At 39.5% G+C, this 26,067-nt stretch overlaps 1 protein-coding gene across 8 annotated transcripts in view; it reads right to left on the reverse strand.

The window, feature by feature from the left end:
• Positions 1-26,067, reverse strand: part of PLCB4 (phospholipase C beta 4) — a 165,270-nt gene that overhangs the window by 88,913 nt on the left and 50,290 nt on the right. The window contains exon 1 of one of the 8 annotated variants that reach the window (XM_068153184.1): positions 20,065-20,162. The exons of the other annotated variants lie outside the window; for them this stretch is intronic. The gene's annotated coding sequence lies outside the window, so the exon portion shown is untranslated. Of the gene's footprint in view, positions 1-20,064; positions 20,163-26,067 lie in introns of those variants that run through there. 8 annotated transcript variants of the gene reach the window in all.

Here is a 26,067-nt window from a genome sequence, read left to right on the forward strand (position 1 = left end):
GGTTGAAGTTTCCCCCCAGCATTAACTTTTAGACAGACCAACTCAGTTAGAAGCAAATGAAGCTGTATTTACAAGCAAAAACTATATTCTCCAATGAAATGCAATGAATATAGAGAAACTATTCAGTATTTACAATATTATACAGATATTTAGAATTAGCAAACAACACAAAAAGGTCAAAAGACCCAGGAAGTCATTCCACTGCCTCCCCAAACCTCTCTGTTCCAGAGAAAGAAAGGAGTTGAGAGAAAGCAGTGGGTTAGACTTATCCAAGGCCAGCCAGAAGCACATTCTCTCTCTCCCAAGCAAATCAAAACAGCTGAGATCAGAAGAGAAAATGAATGGGAAAAGGGAAATGTGATGAATTGTTATGGTACATCTCCTCTTATCCCAGACATATCCCATGAATTTGTTTAGAATAATCTTCTGTTTTCCTTTTTACATCCAATAGTGATTTATTTATGTTTGTCTACTTTTCTGCTTGAAATCTGCAGTTAAATTTTAAAGGCATAGCCTAAAACCACCACACCATTGTACTTCCTACTCTTTCTCCCTTTGATGTACATATATCCTTCAGCACCAAAAGTGAGAGCCACACTGCTGAATTTCTGCAGTATCCACAATATACTGTAAAGCAATTACAAGACTTCACAGTTCTGCAGGCTCTTCCATGGTCAAGTCCCCAGGTAGCAATAGAGAATGAATTGGACTTTGATGAAAGCAATGGTTTGTGTAATAGTTGTCAAGATCTTTTCCAAATTGCTATAGCATGTTATGTATGTATACAATCTATCTTGACCTAAGCAGCAAATTACTTTTATTAAGTTTAATTACCTCACTCTGTGGCTTTCAGCTGAAGACAAAGAATACTCTAGCCTTTAAAACAAAGGCTACTGTATAGAATGATAAAACAAACCATAAACATGTAGTACTTACAAAACATCTCCAGTATTTTCTGAATTACTTATGCCCAAATAACCTTTTTTGGCAGTCTTACAGGCTCTACCACCTTGAGTAATGACAGCAGTGAGCCCTTTAAATAAGAGACTTGTCAGGTTTATTTGAAAAAAATTTAGAGTCTTCAATGTGCTCTTTGGGCAATTAAAACTTCCAACTTCTTTTTAACCTCCTTCTGGGGCTTCGTGCTCTAAAAAACCTCATGCAGAACCCTGTACTTCAATGTAACAGGAAGATACAAAAAGAAAAAAAAGTTAAAATCCTAAGGAGAATTCAGGCAGGAATACAGATAAACACCAAATAACCTTAGCTGAGCATTGTTCCTGTTATGAATGCAAGAGCTCAGGGACCCTAGGACATAAAACAGCAAAATTCTAAGATCAAATTATTAACTGCAAATACCACAGAAAAGGCAACACATTATTTCCAAACCAGGAGAACATCAGCAGTCTTTCATTTCTAAATGCAAAGAAAAGTTTTGGAACAAACAGAAGCTAGTACCTCAAACAAAAAAAAAAAAATAATCAAAACTACAAATATCATCTGCTCCATGACCATGTCCTGAGGACACAGTTGTCTTCCAAACAGTGACACAGACTCTTAATATACGGTCTGAACCTTGTAATAAGAAAGTGTAATGAAAGGTCAAGATTACATTTCACACTAACTTCTAAATCTCTCTGTATTTGATATAATCCTTTCTATGGTCAGGTACTTCAAAGCAAACTTTATTAAACTTCTGACATGACTTAATAGTAGTTTGTTCAAGACATACAGACATAAAAACTAATAGACAATAATTTAATGCCTAAAATTAGGAAAGCAACATTATCATTTGGAAGGTTCAATTCTGACAAGTTTTTTTACACTATTTCTGAGGAAACAGGAGTGAGACACATTCCTAGCTCATAATTTCAGACAAAACTAAGGGAATGTTCTTTGGCAGTTGTTCCAGTGGTCTAAAACACACCAATATGAAAAAGTTGCATTCATTACTTCACAGTTGGGAGTGTGTCAAAAGTAATTTGTTGAAGTTTAAATTACAAGTTTCTTAGTAACCTGGATAAAGTGCGCAAACTACACTCACCATGAAAATTCAGGGGCCTTCACACTTTTTAGGTGAGACTGTCGTGCAGTTTAACCCATAGCATTACTCAGAAAATGTTTGTATTTACCATAGAAGTTGCAATGCTGCTCACATTTCAGATCAGCTTGCATCCTAGAAATAACAGTTTTTCTATCCCCTTCTTTAAACAAGGGAATCACGGAATCACAGAATAGTAAGGGTTGGAAGGGACTTCTGGAGATCACATAGTCCAACCCCACCATGCCAAAGCAGGATCAACTAGGCAGGCCACACAGGAACATGTCCAGGTAGGTTTTGAAAGTCTCCAGAGAAGGAGACTCCACAATGTCTGTTCCAGTGCTCTGTCAACCTCACAGTAAAGAAGTTTTTCCTAATGTTAACATGGAACTTCTTGTGTTCCAGTTTATACCTGCTGCCCCTCATCCTATTACTGTGCACCACTGAAAGGAGACTGACCCTTTCTTGACATTCACTCTTCATATATTTCTAAACATAACCAAGATCCCCTCTCAGTCCTCTTTACCAGGCTAAAAAGCCCTAGGTCTCTCAGCCTTTTCTCACAAAACAGTTCCAGTCCTTGAATCATCCTTGTAGCCCTCCACTGGACTCTCTCCAGCATTTCCCTGCCTCTCCTGAACTGGGGAGCACAAAATTGGAAACAGAATAGGGAAGATATGGAATTAAAAGCAAGAAATTACCCATCACATCCAAATCCTGTGTAGCAGAGACTTGTAAGTGCAGTCTTCCTTCCTCAGTTCTATGCCACAGTTTGAGATCAAGGGCAGCAGCAAGGCAGCTGTAAATGGTCCTAGCTAATGCCTGGCTGGAGCAGACCACGGCTCCCCCAGATGCTTAGTGTTAATGGTTACTGGTTTCATTTTATTTTTCTGCCAAGATTTCAGATTCAAATCACAGAAGAAAGGGGAAAAAAACAACCAACCCAAACAAAAACAAAACAAAAAAGCCACCCAAACCAAACCAGAAAGAAGCAGAATATACCAGTTGTCTTTACATAAAGGTTCTTTGTCTGATTCCTCCTAGCCAGTGCACTTCAATATTACTGAGCAAAAAGCAGATCTGTGAACTGGTAGCACATTTAATGAACTGGAAAAAAAAAATCATAAAGTTTCTAGTCTAAACACTGTTGTATACACTCAACTTGTCTATCTGCCTTGCTCACTAACACACTACCTGTTGTATGCAGAAACAACATTTATCACCAATTGTCCAGGAAATCCACAGCTGCCTTGTACTAGCTGGGAGTCAAGCGATTCAGGTTAGAGTTGCCAGGCTGCTCTGTAGTCCTGGATGGACATTTTGCCATTCCCATTTCTTCTCTAAAGAATTAGCCTAGCAAGACTTGTCTTAATTACACATTTAGTGATGCCAATTATTTATCTACTTAGAGTTTGAAAAACACTGTCAGCAAGATATCCCATAGGTAAAAGTCATGTTATACACCTCTAATCTTCAATAACATCCATTAATAAGCAACTGGGCATTTTGCCAAAGACAAGACCATTACAGTTAGAAATGCAAAGTATCACAGGTAGGCAAGGCTAAAAATAACATGCTACCTATAATCTCAAAATCTAGAAGCTCTCTTACCAGCAGGACAGCTGTCCAAATATGGACAGTCATGTTTGAGACATACCAGGTTCATCAGCCACATATTATTTCAATTTCCTAGAAAGTCAAGAAAAAAAGCAACTGGTTCTGAATGTTAAATTGTTAAATTGTCATTGTTACTTCACTATCCTATGTAGGTGGCAAAGCAAGCATTGCTTCTAAAGTTGTTTCAGCTAGATTTCTTTTTAGATGGCTGTTATGTCACTGCTCAGAAGGTCTAAAAACAATGGAGGCAGTAAGAAAGATTCTGCAGATAATGAGACCAAAGATTAAAACTAAATGTCACCAATCCTTTAGCTGGTAAGGTCGTAATTAATCATGAATAGAAAACGGGGATGGACAGTTTCTTTCACTAATGCCTGCCTTGTGGAAGCAGTGCAATCTGCACGTACATTTCTACTAAACAAATATGAAAGCAGCTCTCCTGACACTGTGCAGTGTTTCCTGACACATCAGTCATTATTGAATTGACAGGTGTTGTCTCAAGGGCAAAATAAGACTGCACAAGACACAGGAGATAAGTTTATCTGATAAAACAGGTCAGAGTGGTACTTATTCAGGTATTCAGTTGTTTCCAATACCTGAGAGTAAGATCTCTAAAATGTCTTTCTGAAAACTGATGTGTCACTTGTTTGCAAAATGGAGAAAAAGTAAGCATCTCAACTATTAAAGGAAGGGATGGGAGAGCCTCACTAAATCTTCTTGCTGGATGCATTTTGGCTTATTCAACTGTTTATAATATATATGAAAATTTCTGAAGAAAGGCATCTCAGTTTTTGTATTGCCCCAAATGGAAGGTTTGGCACAGTATTCCAAAAGGGATAAAAATAAAAGTGCTGGTATGTAACCTATTTGTCCAGTACAGAGACAAAAAGGGGAGCCAGTCTGCCAGTCATGCGTAGCGGTATGGCATCCTGGAGTACACAGCCCATTTTGAACACTTACTTGACATCTCATAATAAACAGAAGGCTTTACAACTTGCCAAGAGGTTCAATTTATACAGATTTTTCTGGACCAACTGGAGACACCAGGGTCAGGGGACTTTCTCCAAATTCCTAACATTAACATCCAATTCAGTGTTGAATAGCAGGAAAAAAAGGGGGAGTTGTGACTTCTTCAAGCCTTCTCACCATTCTTTATTGTCACCAGCCACCGGGACTTTCATTTCACATAGTGCAAGTGGAGGATAGCCCTTCCTTCATGCTGAAGGAGGTACATAATGGAACACACTCACACAGGCAAGAAGATAAGCTGTGCTTTCTTTTCTCTCCCTGGAGAGGTGACAGTATGCACATCACGCTGGAATATGAAGCCATTCTTGATTCTGGACAACTGCTAGGGGAGAAAGAAATGAAACATATGCAGGGAAGAGAGCAAAAATTGAAAAGGGGAGGAAGGAAGTAACAACAGACAAAAAGTGCAGAAAACAAGGATTGCATGTCTGACAACTATCTCAACAGAATGATGAAGTGTCAAGCAAGCCAATACACCTGAAATGAAAAGGAAGATACCAGCACTTTCACAATGCTAGAAGAGAATAATAATAGGTAGTTGGAATAGCTGAAATGGAAACGGTCTGGGATAGCACAAGCAAGGCTATTTTTAGTTTATTCCAGCTATGAAGCTGTGTTTCTGCAATAAGGCTGGAAAGGAAGGAACAGAGTGGAATATATACTAAGATGAACAAAACAAAACACTGGTGTCTGTGTGTCGGTGGTAAAGATGAAAGAAATGGCAAGAACAGTGCCAACATTCCAGGCAATAGCAGTGGGATTATTTATCGTGACAGCTCAGGAGTGCAGATGGCAGCGCTCCCAGAGATGAGGAGCTCAGCACTCCTGCAGACAAGCCAAGGGGACACATGGGCAAAATGCCTGGGAAGGTGAAAGAAGTCATCGTAGATGGAGATCAAAACCAGACAAATCTGTTTGGTACCCATCAGATGCAATGGAAGGCAGCAGTGCAAGTTGTTACACCATTAAAATTTATAAGGATACACTAGCAAAAAGAGAAAGGAAATATTTTGCTATATACACTAGCTGCATGCACTGAAGCACTGAGTGCTTATCTGATGCTGCTGCTATCCATGATGGCCTCCAACTTGGTAACAAGTTGCCCACAGTCATCAAATACAGCACCCATTAAAATCAGGAAGAGTGGCACATGTGACGCACAACAGACCCCACAGAACGTGAAGGTAACATTTTTACATGTCTAAAACCTGGTTTGCTTCATATATCACCCTTAAGCCTTTCCAGCACAACTACTAAGCACTGCAAAGAATAAAACCTTGGGACCAGCAGGCTTTTCCCATAACAAAACAGGTCACCTATTTCAGACTACTTTTCTTCCTGTCACAAACCTATGAAATGCTCCAGACTGTTTAATGTGATAAGAACGTCTAGACTGTTTTTTGACTCAAAGCTTAAAGCCCTTGGCTAGCAAACACCTTTGCTCCTTTCATGGTAAGCACAGTACTGCCTATGCTGTACTTCTGCAGACCACATTTTCTGCACACATAGAATAAATGCATTTCTGGTATCTTTAAGACAAGATTTTAGAGATGAGACCACGGAAACATGAAGAATATACACACTCTCAAAGGAAAAACCTGAATGCTTATAAGCAAAGTGCAGGTGATGTTGAGGAGATCACAAAGCACCTCTCCCAGTCCAATGAGCAAAATAGAACCCAAAAAAACAAACAAGGAAGCTCTGTTAGGATTGATAAAGAGCAAAGCACTTTGCTGAAGCAGGCAGTAAAGGTACAGTTTAGGCAAGAATTCCCAAGGGGCACATGAAAAAAAGCGTTACAAGAGTAAATCAGTGCATTCAACACTTTGCAGTCCCTAGCTGCCCTCAGCCTTTAGCAGTTGCTTATTTTTGTATAGCAAAACAACTGACATCATCACAATTAATCAAAACTTAGATGCAAGCAAACAATTTATACTAAAAGTTAGCTCTGGCACTTAAATGACCCAGCTCAACTGGTGCATACTCTTCAGCCCTTTCTTCTTAGGCTCTCTAAATCTGCATCTGTAGAGTGGGTGGTGGTCAAGGAACAGGTGTATGCAATTCTTGTCAGTACATGCAGCTTTATATGCTGGAAACAAAACTGCATACCATGGAAAACGATTGAGAAGAAACACTATGCCTGGACACCACTCCCTCTAGTTGATTCCCATAGGAAATACAACTTGCCAAAAGAATTAGTAGACAGTGTGATGTGACAGAAACATCCCTTTGGCTCAGTCAAAACTGGATTGTCAAATCATGTATCAAAGTCCAACTTCCCATCTTCCTCTACCCTATTTGTTCCCTGAGCAGTCTTAACATCCTGAGGATATGTTTTTGTTTAAAAGACTCTTTATCCTCTTCCAACTCTGGTTCTCTGTAATTAGGCCATAAAGTGCACTGTCAGTCAGAGGTGTTGAAGAAGAAACAAATGACCGTTGCACAGAAAAACAACTAAGGGCCCAGGAACATCTACAGAAAGATTACTTCAAAGGAAGAAAATGGAAGCTTTTCCACATTAAAATACATTTACAGAAAGACTGGATTTTCATTCTCCCTAAGACAGTACTTTGCCTGAACAAGTCACAATGTCCCCCCACCTCTATTAAAAGCGAGAATACGTTTTCGGTATCTCCAGGGAAAGAGGATTTTATTGGTTTTGTAGCACTCAGCACACAAACACACTATACAATGGACAGCAGACCAAGCAGCTTGTCAATGTCTAAAGGGACTCTTCTCTGAAATAACTATGCATACAGGTTGAAAGCTTGGATCAGGAAGGTTGCATGTTGGGATTTTGCTTGCTTTTTTCAGAATGTAAATATTAATATAGGTTTTAGATCCTTTTGTCAGCATATTCTCCTGCAATCATTAATTCTGTACATTCCCATCCATGTCAAAGGTGCTTTGCACAATCCCAGCACTACTAAATTACATCCTTTCTTTGCTCCCCATATGCAGAGTTCCTTTGGACACTGAGTGAAATGACACATGTAGGGAAAAGGGACTAGGCCCAGCTGGTGTTTCTCTGGAAAGCCCCATGCCATGCAGAGTAACACTGAGTGTGGTAAGGTTTTTTATGCTGAGCAGCTGGCAGAAGCCTCCTGAAGGCAGGGACCCAGGCTGTGCTTACTGAGATACCAGGTTGTTGGCAAGGTTTTTTTGGATGGGAGACAAAAGCAGCACAGGGAATTGAAAGACTACTGCTTCTCTTGAAACATAAGTGGTTGGCACAAAAGCAGAAAAAACAGAATTTATAGTTACAGCTTTCCATTACAAAGTTGTATTTCCACTGTTTTCTTCAAAATCTCAACAACATGAGCTACTTAAAGGTTAACAATATTGTTTATTGCAGTATGCAAACTAATACACAAAAAATGTGTAAGAATGTACAAACTAACTGTGCCGACCTCAGAATATCCTTGATTAGCCACATTAAAAGCACAGATACCCTTTAGCCTTGTAAGCAGAGCAAAGAACACCGCTGTCCCCACGTTAATTCTTAGCAGTGGGTGCTAGAGACAACCACATAGTAGTAACCTAACTACAGAAAAACACAACACACAGCTACTTGTTCAGAGTGCCAGCAAAACAATGAGCCCTTCGGGAGTGATCAGGATAACAGGAGCTGATCCTCCCCTCACTGAAAAGAGCAGTCCTAACACCTCATTTCTGCTTCCTCTTGGATAATCCTGTTCTTGCTAACCCAATTGATCCCAACTCAGCCAGTTCATCTTTGTATGGTACTGGGAAGGTACTTACTGCTCACTTCATGAACTGTATCTCAGTTACACAGAAGTCATGACCAGCACCAACAAAAGGAAAGGCTGGTAGTGTGTGGTTGCAAAAACCAAGAGCAGCAACTTATTTGGTGGCAGCAAACCACGATACTGAGCCAGTGAAGCTGCTCTCACACACTACTGGGAAGGATCATTACTGCTTTGAAAACTGGTTGACTTGGAGTGTGCTTTCTCTCAGCACTGATTGTCTGTAGTCCATTCTGCCAGATCTGTAGGCCAATTATCAAACAAGTCTGTTATTTCTGTAAATTTTACCACAGACACATTTTCAAGAGCTACTCAAAAAAAGAATAGAAAATCCTGTGTGAGCATAAGGAAACAGCAGAACTGTTAAGCAAAACACAGTCAGACAAACTTTATTCTCACTGTTTTGAATCTATATTTGAATAATCATTTGATTTTAACATTCAGGATGGCAATACTTGAAAATCAGGCTGAATATAAGATTATACAGGTGCTGGATGTGATAAGCACAGAAACTGCACCTCCCATCATATCTCCAAATTCACACACAAGATAAGAAGGAATAAGTTACTCAGCAAAACCCACCACAATGGTAGAACTATCAGATCTAGGAAACAAAGGCCACTCTTTTCAAGTTTGTGTAGGGGACAGTACTCTGTTACAACTAAAGAAATCAGACTTCCTTTTGCTTTCAGATAGGGTTCCGGCAGGCACAAAGTAATTTCACTTCTATCCAAACCTGTCTTTCTTAGGTGTGGGTTTCTTTTGGAGCAGGAGTGTGAAACCAGGATATAAACCAGGTTGATGTATCATGATAAAAACTGCCAGAAGACCCAAAGCTAACAAGAAAGCATAAATAAGACCTCTAGCCATGCTACTTGAATCCCTATGACTATGGTCTCTGGCATGCGCCAGAAATTCAACTCGAGGAACGCAAAACCTTATCAGTAGTAGCACACTGCAGAGCAAAGCCAGCAACACACTCTGTAATTGCACCTGTGCCTCAAATTAAGACATGTTCCCGCAGATCTGCTTTAGAGACGATATACCATGATACCAGCTTCCTAAGCATTGTTTAGGGAACTAGCCTTAAAAATTGTATGCTTCATCAATAAAACTTCAATACTAAATGGGCAAAACAAACACCAAGAACACAAAATTGTATGCATTAAAAGGAATTATAAACTTTTTCTTTTTTTGGACATGGGTATTAAGACATCTCTTTTTTCCTGCATCAAGAATACAAAGGATTTGTGGAGAATGTGATGCCTTGATCCACCATTTCATTCACACATATTCTGGCATGAATTAACTGATTTTTCCAATTGGAACTAGGTGGTCCATCAGTGGTAACAGTGGCCAAAGATCAGCCACACATGACACAAGTTGGTAACAGAATACAATCAGCTCAGACTACAATAGCACACCAAACATTTTATTCAAATCTTCAGTGGGCACATTTGTGATAGGCAGTGCAACACGTAGATGTGCGAATCGGCTCTGAGCTGGCAATGCTGTGCCATGCTTTCTGGGATGCTAGAAGCAACCTGCCTGTGCAGGTTAATTTAGCCTGCTCTCAGCCATGCAGTGCTCCATGCTCCTACTAGTAGGCTACTCCCAGCACATTTAGTGCTTAACCAGCAATCTTGAGGATTTCTACCCATCATGGTATGTAGGGCAAACATACCTTCTGCTGCAGCATTCTAGTGTGAATGCTATTTTACAGTACTTTTACAGGCACTCAAAACAGGCTGGCTGAAAGCCTTACAATATCACAAAACAATCTTTGAAGCAATTAGAGATAATTTTAGACTGCAGTAATATTCTCAAAGACTCTTCAGTAACACTTGTCTTTGTTCAGACTAACAGCCCATAGTTACCAAATCCTCCATCAATTACTCTGTGCCAGCAGTACTGCTTAGTACTCATTTTCACAATGTATAAACAGTACCTGCCTCCTATGCAATAGATCAAGACAGTAAAAATGTATTACAAGGGAAGGTTACTTCAACAAAGCATGGGTGAAATCCAAACCCTGGATTTGCACTCTAGCTTTTGAAATTGAAAGTTTACTTCACTAAAACCATTGCTAAAGGATTAAATTGAAACTGAAACTCACGAAACAAGCAAATTCAACTGTGTAGAAGTATGCATTTTTTCCCCGCTGACTCCAGCCTGTGTTCAGCTTGCTTACCACTTCATAGAAAGGACCAAAGAGAACTCAGTAAGAATATGAAAGCAATATTTGTATGTAAATAACCCACTTGCTAAATTCAAGTGACATCTCAAGAGCATCTTAAATGGCTTGTCAACTTTTTTTTTTCTTGTTCTATGAAAGGCATAAGAAAGCAATTACCAATGGTAAAAGACAACAGAGAAATGAAATAAAACTGCTGGCTCAGCTTCAAGGATGTGGCTCTGTTCTAAATAATTGAACAGAGAAGTGGAATGGTGGGACACCTGTGAGGTGCAAAGGATGCAAGTCGCCATCATTGGGGAACACAGTTGGTGAAGGGTCTAGAGAACAAGTCTTATGAGGAGTGGCTGAGAGAACTGGCATTGTTTAGTCTGGAGAAGAGGAGGTTGCAGGGAGACCTCATTGCTCCCTATAACTATCTGAAAGAAGGTTGTAGTGAGGTGGGTGTCAGTCTCTTCTCCCTAGAATCAAGTGACAGAATGAGAGGAAATGGCTTCAAATTATGCCAGGGAAGTTTACATTGTATACTAGAAAAAAAAATTCTTTACTGAAAAGGTGGTTGGGCATTGGAACAGGCTGTCCAGGGGCATGGTGGAGTCAGCATCCCTGGAAGTGTTCAATAAAACATGTAGACATGGCATTTCTGGACATGGTTTAACGGCCCTGTTAGTGCTGGGTAAACAGTTGTACTCCATCTTGAAGGTCTTTGCCATCAGAAACAATTTATGATTCCCTGATTCTACAAACCTGCTGGCAGAGGATCAATCACTATCACTCTGTGTAAGGCACTTATTTTGTCACAATTTTCACAGCATCATGTGTTTTTCACAAAGTCCTTATGAGAGCACATAATTAAACAGGAATCCCGGCAACCATCTTCCAAATGGTTGGAAAGCTGATGTTATCATCTCTGAAAGATTATTAAACTCAGAGACAAATGAATGCAAGCACACACAAAAAATTGCAGTTACTGCATGAGCAGGTGTTTGCAGGGTTTCATACAGCTCTGGCTGCATGAAGAGTTTGAAGCTCTAGCAGTAATAGACAATTCTTATCAGTATAGTGTACTGACTCTGCATGTCTCTGATATATCATTAGAATGATATCTGAGTCACCTGATGGAAAAGGAGAGAAAAATGTTGTTTGTCAAATATTTGAGATCAGCATGGAATGAATCTCACAGAACACAGGTTAGAAGATGTAATTTTTTTGTTTGCTCAGCTCTTAATTCTATGCCATTTAAAAATGTCTTTACATAGTTTCAATGCAAATGTGATCAAGCAGTATTTTTTGAAATAGTGGTCTTAAACTGATTCAAAGTACAGCAACAAAACAATTCTAAGTGCAGAGAGACTGAAAAGCCAGTAGACATATACCTTGATGAACAACCAGATGATCTGCCCTAACTTTTTATTTTCCTCGTAGGGCAGTCTCACCCACTTAATAAAAAGGAATTGTTGCTTCACTGGTAAGCCTTATTAAGTGGCATTGTCTGATTCATTTAAATGAATGCAACAGAATGTACCTCAAAACATACAGAGCTTAAAGAGATTCAATTTATGAAAGTCATGTGGACTATCTTCTTACTATTACAAGTAGTATCACATAGCAGCTACTATGCCTGCAAAGGGAGTATTCTGCTTATGTGGGTGTTAAGAAGACTGAAATAGATAGAATAAATAAATAGAGGCCTTATTCAATGCTTTTTGAAAAACAACAGACTACTAAGCAAATAAGCACATACAATACCCTGATTTGTCTGAATTTTATACCCATTTTTGTTCTGTTTACCATTTTATATGGAGAGAACATTATCGTTTAATTATTAAATGTAATGACAATGAAATCAATTTGAAATTGTGGTCTTTGAAACACTGTATTAAGATGACAGGCAACCAACAACATAGAATTACTTGATCTACAACTTCCTTTTGATTGCCAAGTCTTATTATAAATAAAATATAAACAATCCTCCTTCTTGCCTGAGGCTTAAGGCATGTCCTTTTGTTCTCTTTTTTAATGGTATCTAGTTTGCTAAAGACCGCACCTACCATTAAAGGAATCTCAATGACACCAGCAGGACCTAGACAGGCTGGAAAGCTCTGCAGGGGGAAACTGAGAGAAATGTAAAGGCAAGTGCAGAGTCTTGCATCCTGGAAAGAACAACACCATGGACCAGTATAGGTTGGGGACTGACATGTTGGAGAGCAGCACAGAGGAGAGGGAGCTGTGGGTCCTGGAGGATTGAAAGATGACCGTGAGCCAGCAATGTACCCTTGGGGCCAAGAAGGTCAATGGCATCCTGGGGTACATTGGAAGAGGTGTGGTTAGTAGGTCCAGAGAGATTCTCTTCCCCCTCTACTCTGCCCTGGTGAGGCCACATCTGGGACTCTCAGTTCAAGAAGGACAGGGAACTGCTCAAAAGCGTCCAGCACAAAGCCCCAAAGATGATTATGGCAGTGGAACATCTTCCTTGTGAGGAGAGACTGAGGGAGCTGGAGCTCTTTAGTATGGAGAGGAGAAGACTGAGGTGTGAACTCATTAATGTTTATAAATACGTCAAGGGTGAGTGTCAGAAGGATGGAGCCAGGCTCTATCTTGGTGATGTCCAATGACAGGATGAGGGGCAACAGGTGCACACTAGAGCACAGGAGGTTCCACATGAACATAAGGAAAAACTTTCACACTGTGAGGGTGACAGAGCATTGGAACATGCTAGCCTATGGGGGTTGTGAAGTCTCCTTCTCTGGAGACATTCAAAACCTGCCTGGATGCATTCCAGTATGACCTGCACTAGGTGATCCTGCTCTGGCAGGGGGGGGTTGGACTACATGATCTTTTGAGGTCCCTTCTAACCCCTGAAATTCTGTCAATCAGCAGGCTTCAATTAATAGATCTAGCTGGGTAATACTTGCCAGTACTTATGCTTGTATTTAGACTTATTTGATAGCTGTAGTTAAATTAATGAGTTAACACATTGAGAGTGTTTCTAGGATTTAGACCCAAATAGTGAGGAGAAACAGAACCTCTTGACCAAATTCCTTTCCCTGTTAGCTTAAATCTGGCCAGATCCCAAAACTTTTTATCATTGAAATCATTTACATTCAAGCTAGTCAAAATGTTCCCCTACCCTATATAGCAACTCATTCACAAGAATTGCAATGAGAAACTAAATACACTACATGGGTCTCTGACAGCAATGCAAAACTGAAAACCACAATGGCAGACAAGTACATTTACTAATGTAACTGAGAACTCTTAAATAGTTTTCTATTTAATACAAAAATTAAAATAGAGATTCATAGGATCACTTCACCTCAGTTTAATTACTCTCCCAAGAGAACGTCACATGCATAACTAGTGCCAATTATACTCCCCAATTCACAGTTTAAGATCACCTCTTTACTTCTGTGACAGAAGAAAGCTTGCACTGCAGACAGTAAAATTCTATGATGCAGGAAAGGTGACAAATATAGGTTTACCAACTATTGAATTACACTGAATGGTTTCTACTATGAACTCCTTCTGGAATACTGCCAGGGACCTAGTACCCAGGGATACTTTAGAGCAACATATTCTGCATGCAAAAGTGCCAAGAGAATATGTTAGAAAAATTAAATCATTCTGTTCCACTATTCAGCATTTATGGAAGCCTGAGCAGAGGCTAGTAATTAGCTAATTTGCATTAAGTCTGTACAGAACAGTATTTAAAAGAATTCCAGCAGTATAATCTTTATGGGGAAAGATAGTCTGCCCCGACTGGCTGGCTAGCTTGGCTATTCCTCATCCCTCTGTCTTCAGCAAGACAAGCCATTTTTAGCACTACAAGGATGGGTGGGTATATTTCTGAAAATAGCCACATCTGCAGTTTTACAGTTAAATATGTAATTTTCCTCACAGAGTCTAATCAGACTCCCATTTGAGTGAGCTACAAAAGCTGGAACAACAGAAGCAATGAATCCAACCATCATTCCAATATCCCTGTAGGAAAACAGGCTTTGTTCTTGGGTTTATGCAACTCTGTGATTGTGTCCAGGAAAAGTACAGGGCATTCAAAGCTGAATTCAGAACTGCTTTAAGTGCTACAGAGCAGCACACCAGTTCTCTGGATGCTGTGACAGAACTTGAAAATACCACAGACTTCTCTACCTATTAAGAAACATTAACCCCTAGCCCAGTAATTCAGAATTATCAGCGTTTGGAAAAAACACCACCACTATGTATGCAGACCTGGGCTTGGGAGTGAGCAGCAGAGCTTCCAGCTTGCAGTGCTGGCAGCTGGATCTTACACCAAATTAGAGGCCTGCTAAAATCTGCTCCTCACTTGTCTATCACTGGTCAACCCAGTGCAAGTCTCTGAGACAGTGTTTAAAGTTCTGGTTACTGTTGGGGTTTGCAGCTGAGAAGTAATACTCCTCCTGATGATACAGCTTAATATCCTGCTTATGAAACACCAGTCTGAAAGCTCTTTTCAAAGTTACACAAATATTATACCTAGTCTATTACACAAACAGCTATTTTGGAACCCTGACAAGAAGGAACTAATTATGAATGCTTCCATAACATTTTGAAGTTGGGGGGGGGGGGTAAGGAAAAAAAAAATGCTCTGCGTCAAGAGGATCCTCCTCTTCATGGAAATAAAATGCCCAAAATAAATATGGAATTCCCTCATGTGGCTCTGCTGTTTTCTTCACTGTTTTCCCATGGACTTGAAAAAAAAGAGAAACCTACACATGGATTTAAACAAAAAATGCAAACAAACATTAACATTGCAGGGAGAAAAACACAACCCACCAAGCACAAACCAAAACCCAAACAAACCAACCAACCAACCCAGCAGCTATATATTTCTACCAGTTTTTAAGGGTTTCAATTATCTGCAGGAGGTATACTGATAAAGCTAGTACAGCATGTTAGGTGAAATGAAGTTCACAGCTATTAGTAACTACAACTGAGAATAGCAGATGAGAAAACAGACGAGCTTTGGATAAAGATGCCATATTTTCAGGACTGAAACAGAAATAGCAAAGTAAAGCTAAATGCAGGTTACATTTGAGCTTGTTTTGCCCTTGATCATCTGCTGATCTTTCCAACATCTGCAGCCATATCCCACAAGTCCACAGAATGAAAAAGACAATTCTTTAGATCAACAATAAGACCAACAGAAGAATATCCTTGTTTAACTACTGAGACTCTTCTATGATAACTCACACTTCCAAATTGATGGAAACTATTTTCACTCGTCAAACATCACTAGGTAAGACAGCTTTCCTCTCTTATTCGCAAGCTTCTGATGCCCTATCTGCATCTCATACACTCCCCTTAAAACATCTCTCTTCTGCTTGTTTTCTCTGCAGTTCAAACATCTCCCAGCTCTTCACAGACTCCCTTGTTTTGATGAACTGGTGAGTTCCTCTGCTGAAGTCACTTTGCCTCCTTTCCAAACTCTCATACCCATCTCACTTCTTTTGCATCATACTTTCTTCATCCCTTGTCTCCTTTCTCCAAGTACCAGTTGTTCATGTCCTTCAAATTCTGACTCCACCAGCTCTTCCCATTGCTGCCTCTCCCCTCTCTTTGATCTTTCTTTGTGATACATTTTAGAACCTGTTTCTCAAGTACCAGGCTCCACACACAGGTGATGCCTACCAAGGTTCAGTTCAAACCCTGGTTCAATCTCCAGTTTGATTGCAGGTTCTGTACCACCCCAAGCAACTCTGCTTATGTTTCAGTTCTATAGCGGAAAGCCAAAGTTTGCATTTCCCTGCCTCAGTATTAGCACTATGAGGACGAAGAAAGATAGGGAGAGGACATAGTAAGCTCACGATTCACCAATTAAAAAATCTTTTGAGAATTTTGGTGTAAAACTCTTGACTATACAAGGCACAGTCTTTTAAAGTCAAAAACTTTGTGAAACTTGGACAATTTTCTATGCTGAATGGACACCACTGACTCCTCTGACTGCACAAAGTGTACAAAGTGTAAGAGCCAGAAACTTAACTCTGCATACTTCACCTTCAAGGCTCTTAATATGGAACAAATTATAAAAGGTTAAGTTTTTTGGTTTTTTTTACTAACTTCACATTTTTTTTCCCAATGCAGAGGCAACACACTCATTTTTATATGCTGAAGAACATATAGACACTTCAAAACACAAATAAGAAATACTTAATTAAAAATGCTTAAGTGTATGTAAATAACTTGAAGCTTTGAGTATTTTGTGATGTAGGCAACATGAAAATCTTGGATTAAGTCAATTACTTGATCCTGAAAGGGTAAACTCCTGCAGTAAATAAACAGTATTAAGTCTTAAGGGGGCATAACAAACTTGATTATAAAAGAAAAAACCTCACAAATGAACTTACAGGGCCCTGTTCTAAAATGGTAAGATGGTTGAAGAGCGTGGGAAAAATGTTTGTGTGTTGGCTGCACCTGCAAAACTCTGCATGCAGACATTCATGCTGTGGGTAAACAGTCAGCCATACAGCTATTTGCAGAGTGTGCACTTACAAACATCTACTTCCATGTATAAATGCTGGACTTGAAGCACACAACATTCATGCCTCTGAAGTGCAAAACTGAAACAATGAACCAAATCTCATACTGCAGACTGGCCATGTGAAACTTCCACACACTAGCACTCTCTCATACAATCAGAGCCCCTCCTACTCCTGCTAACCAAGGTCTGATATGGCCAGTTTAAGGCAGATGGTCTCATGTTTCTTTTTAGTTTGTGCTTTATGCATCTGCCTTTCCAATACCAGTTTTGTGAGGTTATTGCACAAAAACCTCTCTCATTTCTTGGAGGAAATAGAAATCAGCTTTTAAAAATGACGGTGAAAGGCATTGAAAGATTTGCTACATGTGGCCTATACTGAGGGTTTCCCCACCTACATTTTTTCTTCCCCCACCCTCCTTTTTTTTCCTCCCCTCCTGATCAAGATGAGTTGTTCCCAATAGGTGTGGTGTCTCCCATAACCAAACAGTTCACTAGTGAAGGTCTGGAGGTCCTACAAAAGTCCATCACTGCCAAAGCTGCTGATGAGAAGAGAAAAAGCAACAGATCAGGAGACACTAAAGAGGTGCAAACAGACATCTGACTATTTTTTTTAAAGCAAATATAAAAAACTCAGGCAATACTAAAAAAGATGCTATGCTCTGCTGCAAGCTTAGTGATCTCTATCTCTGTCAGGCCATTACTTTATATTTGGTTAAGTAAACTTTGTATTTGGTCAAGTAAACTCAGCTTATCATAACATTGCCAAACATGGTATGCTGGTAACAGAACTAAGTCAAAAGGCATTGTTTGAAGAGTGCAATTTAGATGGATGGGAGGATACTTGTGTAAATGTCAATCAATTATGCAACCAGTGCCTGACTACTTAAGTACATGTGAAAAATTATTCTCCTTAAGGAACATGCTTGAAAACATACAGAGCAATATCCTTGCTCGGTAACTTTACCCTATTGTGCACTTTCTCTGTCCATTTAACAAACACAAAGGTGTTCCAACACTTGTTATGGATTACAGAACATTTCATTAAACCTCAGTCTCTCACAGGAAATAGCAAGACTGCAGCTTGTAGCTATTTCACCCAGGCTTCACTTTGCACAATGAGATAATTTCTGCTACCCAAGTATGAAACTCACTAACCTCCTAAGCTCAGACCCTCCAAAGGAATGTATTGCCTCATAGGACATAATCCCGTAACAGATTTTCCCCTTTTTTAAAGTCAAGCATGACAAAAAAACTTCAGCCTTCCAGGTAACGGTCAGACACTTAACTGCACGTTACTGTAAAGCAGTCATACAGCATACATTCATATTACACACAGATTTTGCAAAATGGCTCAAAATGTAAAGCTTCAAAAGCCTTTTTAGGCCCACGAGTGCAGTGTGTGAATTTAAGTGCGCAGCACCCAGTGAGAACAAACTGTGCTGTTCGTATCACTTGTATAGCAATTGGCCATTTCTCAGAGGACATTATCAAAAGCTGTTCCAGCTTTGTTCTTTTCAATAGTATTGCTGCCTAATGGCACCAAACATTTCCTGCAAAATAAAGATAGGCTTACTTAGCTTTTCAAAATAATCAATTTGAAAAACTGGGACAGAGAACATGTGGAATGTATTAACTTGTCCTGATTTTCAGGAGGATTTGTCAGTGGGTTTCTACAAGAGTAGACCATTCTCTCACTCTCTAAGCTTTGCATTTCAGGAACTTAGAAACTGGCTTGGGGGAAAAAAGAATTCCTTTTCTGCTGAACTCAGACATGATAGGATCTGAGCTCAGGGGTGCTTTGTCTCTTTGCTTTATAAAAAAATTAATTCTCTAAAACACAAGTATATTTTGATAATTTGTGCAAGTCATAAAAGCAAGTTTACATAGCCTGGTATTCCCCTTTACACAAAAGATGTTTCTATTGCAATTAAGAAACAAGAGCCAAGTATGGTAACTGAAGCATAGTAGATGCTGCAGAAAGGACTGTTCTTTTAATCGCTTCAGAAAAACAGGGGAAGACAGACACAAGATTGTTTAGTATCTTAGCCTGTTTCTCAGTACATGTGCATGGATGCACAAGCACCTTTCTATAGAAGCAACAAGTGTTACAGAAGCAACAAGTGTCTTAATAAAACTGAATTCAATTTAAGCAAAGTTTCAATATTTTTCCCCCCACCCTTTTTTCTTAATTTGAACAAGTATTCTCCCTGTCTCCCCTTCCCCATTTTCTGCTCAAACCTGAAAAATTAGCCATATTTAAGTACTGCTTCTTGATTTTTATTTTGGTAAATTTAACTTAAGAATCTCCTCAAAGAACATGTAGTCAATCTGCAGTTGTGGAACTGAAAGAAACCAACACCTTCAATGGGGAGAAACTGCTTAAAACCTATGCAATTGCAGCGGAATCAAGGCAGCTTCAGACCTCCTAATCCCTCCCCTTTGCAGAAATCCCATGTAAAAATGATGCATCTTCACTACTGATTCTAACACATCCAGTTCCTTGCTCAGTAATATGTCCACAGTGGAGCAACATTTTGATCTCTGTAAAACTGGTCACATTTTTCAATTCCTTAAGGGTCAAATTCTAGCTTTAAATTATGCCTCTGTTAAAACTTTTGTGTTTTCTTCTGACTTTGCCACTTCTCCCTTCTCTTACATCTACCATGCTTCATGGCAGCTACCAAGTTTCAGAAAACTCAGCAGAGCTCTACCTTAAATCTATTTTTGATGCTCATGCATTGCAAATATTCCCACAAGGAAACCTGGGCATTACCCTTAAAACAGGGTAATTGAGTGCAGACAAAAAACACCAGAGTGCTTAAGAAAATAATATACTAATACACAGATTATCCAAGTAGAGGAACACAAATCAAAGCTAAAACAGATGGTATGAGATTGTACTGAAATCATCACTTACAGCACTGAGGTATACTGCATCACCACACTGCAAAAGCATTACTTCAGCTCATACTCAGCACAAATCAAAAGCAAATTGCAATCCACTGAGAAAATATCCTTCACTCTTCTGTGAATTTACAAAAATGCAGAGACTTCCCTTCTTCAGTCTAACATTATAGCCTTGTTTTCTAGCAAACTGCACTCAGATGTTGCTCCTCTGACATCATTAATCTCCATGGAAACCTTAAAATGACTGTTGGCCTGAAATAGGTTCTGTCATCCCAGATCAACTCAAAAGTAATCCAGCAAAAGATCTTTCATTTCATATTTTTAGGCTGTACATTTTTACCAGTGAACACAGCTGAAGAGTTACAATTCCTGCAGGCACTATGAAATAAAGCTTTAATTCCTAACAATCAGAACATACATAAGGTGAACTATTTTTCCAGTTGAGGCTAAGATCCTGAGATTCAAAGACTACCTACTGCTAGAATAGGCTGCAGACTTGAAGAAAAAAAATATCTCCAAAATATGTCTGTATTGAATGTCAGAAGATAATTAAAGTTAGGAGACAGTTCCTAAAAATCACTCTGCACAATATTGTCCCCTTACATGTGAGTAAGGCGAAGAAAACAGACCTTTCTAAACATATTCATTAAAATTTACTTTTGGGGGTTATCAGGGAAATTCCCAGTTTTAAGTTGAATGCAACTAGGAATCATGTTGGGGTTTTCTTTCTTCTCCATATCAAAGTAGCCATTCTTTGTGACTAAGGACCCTTCTTTGTGACAGGATCGAGGCAATTCTTCAGACATGTTTTACCTAGCAAACAGGTCCGCTGCAAATGAGCTTTTTTGACTGCTGAGTTAAACTGACAGAGACCTGGAGATACACTAAATGTCAGGAAAGCTGTTTTCTTGGCAAGAAGCCACATACACATTGTTTCTACAAGGGAAAATACACTGCCAGGGTGTGTACAAACATGTAATACATTATTACACATATATATAAATAATTAGACTTCTCATAGATCAAAATTGAGAAAGTAACCTGTAGAAAGAAGATTTGAGACTTGCATATTTGCATCCCTCTGAATTGAAACTTGCTTTCTCTAATGTAAGTCAGTCATTGCTACGAATTTCCAGAGATAATTAACAAATTAGCATATATTTTTTTCCGAGACATGCAAGGAAAAAATAAGCAAAGACAGTCAAAAGACAACCAAGTAAAAAGTTAAGATGGTACATAAGGATTTGTACTTATTTCATTAATTTTCTGCAGTCCTTTAAAGACACTTCCACTTCAAGCTGCCAGTACTTATATATTTCTAGAGAAAACTCTACCTTACTTCTTTAAGTCTGGCATTCCCAACTCAAACATTCAAAAGTCATCCCCTGCTCACAATTTATTTCAGCTCTGGGCAGAAAATTTCTTTTGTAGTGTATTTGTTCATTTTCAAATCCAATTAAGTCCTAGGCTTCTTCGGTTTTTAGATACTGGCTAAGATGGGTTTTTTAGGACACTATGGAATATGATCAACCCAAAATATCTTAATATCGGGTTGTTAACAGGCTCACTAACTTGAGGAACACTGGTGACTGCTGATAGCATCAAGGTACACTGTCTAGTCTTGAGTTGGTTTTTGTTTGATTGCTTGTTCTACCTCAATAGCATGTAGATATGCACTATGCAGAACTGGATGAACCTAGTAAATTACTTACCTTTAACATCTGCACTGAATTTACGAGTTCCTTTGTTAATGAGTAAGCTGCTAAGTGAAACACTAGAGACCTACTTAACACCACTACTGTCTGCAAAGAGAAGCCAACATCAGTTCCTAAGGGTATACAAACATGCACCTGAATGGGAACTTTGGTATATTTTATAGCACAACAGAGAACACAGGTGTGGTGGTAGGGCCAAACACACCCAGCACAAACCCAGGCAGGTCCTGATATGTCTAGATATGGTCGCCCTCTCCCCACTCCCTCCTGCAGAAGTCAGGGTAATGCAGGGAAAGGGACAAAAGACCAGCCACCAAGAAGTCTGGTAAACAAGTCTCCTTTTAGGGTAAGAGCAGCACACTAGGCCATGCTTCTTCCAGACCAGGCCTATGTTCATGCCTTTCATGGTCACAGCCTAGCAGAGTCCTATTTCATCGGGTAACTCTTTGCTGGCTTCAGTTGCCCTGTTGGCCCAATTGAATCTCAGGCAAGGGATAAACACAGGCTGAATTGTATTCACCTTGCCTTGCCCAGACTCGCTTTGTCTGGAGTCACCTTGTCCAAAACCCGGCACAGAAGCCATGAGCCCTACTTACTGCAAGCCCAAGAAGCCACAAGCCTAGGGAGCCTCGCCTCGCTTGCCTTGCAACTGTAATTCGTGCTGTGCCTTAGTTTACCCAGGGCTGGGCCTTCTCTCTCAACCCACCACATAGACACAAGAGCCCTTTGCAGAAATGCGTCGTACAGCCTGCCATGTGCTGAAGCCAGATAAGCCATTGAGACTGAGTGGCATTCTGCCAGCAATCAGCATCAGTCTCTTGCCATGCCAGGTGCACAAGAAGCACCTTACAGCCTTAACAGCTAATATACAGCAGCAGCATACCCCCACCCCACCCCTGGTAAAACTAACTTGTAACTAGTTTATTGCCTCCTGTATTTATGGCTCTTTTTGAGTCTCTCCTGTGCTCAAGCACCATGTTGAGCCTGGGATCCTCTTTCCAGTTATTTTTTCTAGTTTACTTAGAATTGTTGAAATCGTTATATTGCCTGGATATTGTACATTCCCATTGCAAATATATATTCCAGCTGTACACCAAGCCTATTTGATTTTTTGGGCAATTTTTCATATTAATAAAAAGTTATTAATATAGTTACTAATATTCATATTTACCATATTAATTTTCATATATTCATAACAACAGGCTTTGACTCAGTGTCTGTATAGCCTTTGCTAGCAATGGTCTTCAGACAAGTCTCTGTTAAACATCAACAAGCCCTTTCCAGGTTTTGTTAAATGTCAGGCCCTTTGTATACCTACACCTGATGGCTAAGATGCTAGGTCCTTCATCCAGTAACCAAGGTATTCAAAGCCACACACTCTAGTTTTGTCCCTTCTCTAACAAACAAGCTGAAATAACAAGGCAGCTGCCTGGTAGCATCCTTATTACTGGCATGCTGGAGAAAGGAGTGAATTAATCAAAACAAACACTAAATGATGCCATTTTTACAATCATGCATCTTTAGGGGGTACAGTCAGCTCTCACCTTTTTCTCACTGTGAAGGAACCAAATACAGCCCCCTGCCTTTGTGCTCAGTACTAGTTACAGGAATAGAGTCAATAGGATGGCAACAAGCAAAGCTTGTCTACCTATGAGGACAGGAAAGCAAATGCTAGACAGTAATGTCTTTTACTCCCTCTGGGAGCTCCTTGAAACTTGGTGTATGCTGGGTTTGTGGTATGCAGAGTTTGGGGAATGTGTAGTGCATTACTAAGAACGGGTTTGCATTTTTGCCTGGAAAAGAAAAGAATCAAAATATGGGATTTTAACTCAAAGAAGCATCTGCCCAATAACACAATGGCTGACTCAAAGATTCTACCACCAATGGTGGACATGAGGTGATACCTAGGAGAGCGTCTCTGATCAAATCAAACATAACTACACTTTTACGCTTCTGCATTTTGGTGGACTGAGCCATAAGTAGTACTTTTATGTTAAATAGATCTCTTGAGTTTTCCTTCCACGAGTTTGTATAGTTTAACTTACTAACTTCACAAGAACAAGCACTAAATAACAAAAAACCCCAAAGATATCACATATATAATCTAATCCAATCCACTAATTCTGACTAAAATTGCACCCTTGAAACTTGCACGTGGTCATCCAAGGAGACACAGCAGTAGAATTGCTGTCTATTGCTGTCCCTCTATCTTTTCCTTCAAGACTCCATGTTTACAATGGCCTCAAAACTACAGAACCACAGTGCAACATAATACAAAACCTTTCAACAAGAATGAGTCAGTAAATTACAAACAGCAATAAATCGCTGCTTGTGGGTTTGACCTCCCCTAATTCTGCAGGTCTGGCTCACCTTCCTTTTCTCTGACTCCTATCTCAGAGTAAGAAGTTATGAAGCCTTAATAACCCTGCTGCTAGCACAAAGGAGAAATTGCTCAGTTCCTTCTCCCAAAAGAAGCTGTTATGAAAGATTCAGACTTCACCAGCTCAAACAGAATAGAAAACACTGCCTGTAGCAGAGAAAATCAAGTTACAACATATTTGAAAACAGAAAAAAAGAGCAAGTAATTTTTTTTTGTAGGAACTGATGTTAAATTTCACAAAGGGGCTACTCAGGGGCTATGACATGTCCTGGCTGTTTTTGTTACTCATCCTCACCACAATAAAATGTGTCATTCTGGTTTTATAACAATTAGCTCTAACAAACAGAAGCAGCCTGGAGGAAAAAAAAAGAAAAGAAAGAAATCCACAAGAGAGACTGAGGACCAGAAGATGTATAGTCTGACAGAAATGTGACACAGCTATCTTTGTGAGGCGACTGCTCTGGCTGTATAAGCAGCCTGAAATTGCTAGGCAATTCCCATTGAAGCACCAAGGGTGTATCAGAACAAGCAGTCTGTTAATTGCTGTAAAGTCACCGTGTCATTTTAATATACCTAACACACCAGAAAATAACAGCTGAAATGTTTTAAATGAGCTTTATAGTTTTAAACAATTGTTTACTGAATATTGCCTCTCAGCCCCAGTATTTCCAACAAGCTGCAGTGCTAAACAGATCCACCACACAACCTTGTGTACTTAACTAAAAGAAAGATCTCTAATAAATGTTATTTCAAGGATCTCATGTGCAGCTTCTTACTTTGAAGATTGTTGGGAAAAATCTATTTGACTCTGAGGAAGGTTCCAACAGGGTACTATGCTACATTTAAAATACTCAAAGCCAGAAAGGCCACAGAACACAAATGCAATTCATTAAGATGAGACTTCAAGGGTCACAGAATTTTGTTAGAGAGGTTTAGTATTGGACTTCTATGCTGAACTTAATTTTGGTTTTAACTAAATACTTCTTAAACAGCAGGAAGTCCAAACATAACATAATCACTTTCAGCATTTTGAATTTTAAATAATTGGAGATACATTCATTTAAGATATACAAACACACACACACATGCAACCATATGCACCAAACAACCACTGCTGATCAGGAATAATACAGATGCTTCTCAGCTCCAGGACAGTCTGGTTATTGCTATTATAGTATACCCAAATACTTCATTCCCCACTTCTTTTTCTTAACAGCATGTATTCTCTTTGGCTGCTTATGAAAGCCAAAAAAGACTTCTGTTGCTGCTTGTCAGTTGCAGTGCTATTGTCAACTACTTCATCTCTTGAGAATACAACACCCACCCACCATTTCTGAAGCCTGTACTAAGTTTTACCTAGCACTAGCTGTATTTTCCAGGAAAACAGTAACAGCTTTCAACTGTTCTAATCACTGATTTAAGCTTTAATAGTAATGGAAAGATTAGTTTAGGCTTTATCAGTGACACTTCAATCACACGCAATGGCAAAGAGGAAAACCAAAACAAAGCAATACTCTGGTACATGCATTCAGAGTGTGGAGCTGGGAACACAGGACAGGAGAATGCTAAATTGTTTGGCCCGAAGCTGAACCTTTTTTATGGGTTGAAGAGAGAATGCCTGTACTGGGTAGTAGTACTGATTGCACAGAAAGACTGAAACATTCTGTATTGCTCACTATGAGATTCACTTGGGTGATCTAGAGCCCCAGGTGACAGTGGTCGACCAGACTGGCCACTCTGTAGTGACTGTTACACAGTTTAACCACTGAAACTCATCACACTTTCTCCAGGAAAATTTCATAGTTTGGAGACTATAAACTACAGGTTCCCACAGAATACAGGTATGCACTAGGAAACAAAACACTCAGGGGATTGTCTGGAGGAATAGTTACTTTCCTTTGGGCTGGAAATCATGGCT

Source organism: Melanerpes formicivorus, unplaced genomic scaffold, assembly GCF_026170545.1.
Source record: "Melanerpes formicivorus ecotype bairdi unplaced genomic scaffold, bMelFor1.0.p_v2 SCAF_25, whole genome shotgun sequence".
Taxonomy (NCBI): domain Eukaryota; kingdom Metazoa; phylum Chordata; class Aves; order Piciformes; family Picidae; genus Melanerpes; species Melanerpes formicivorus.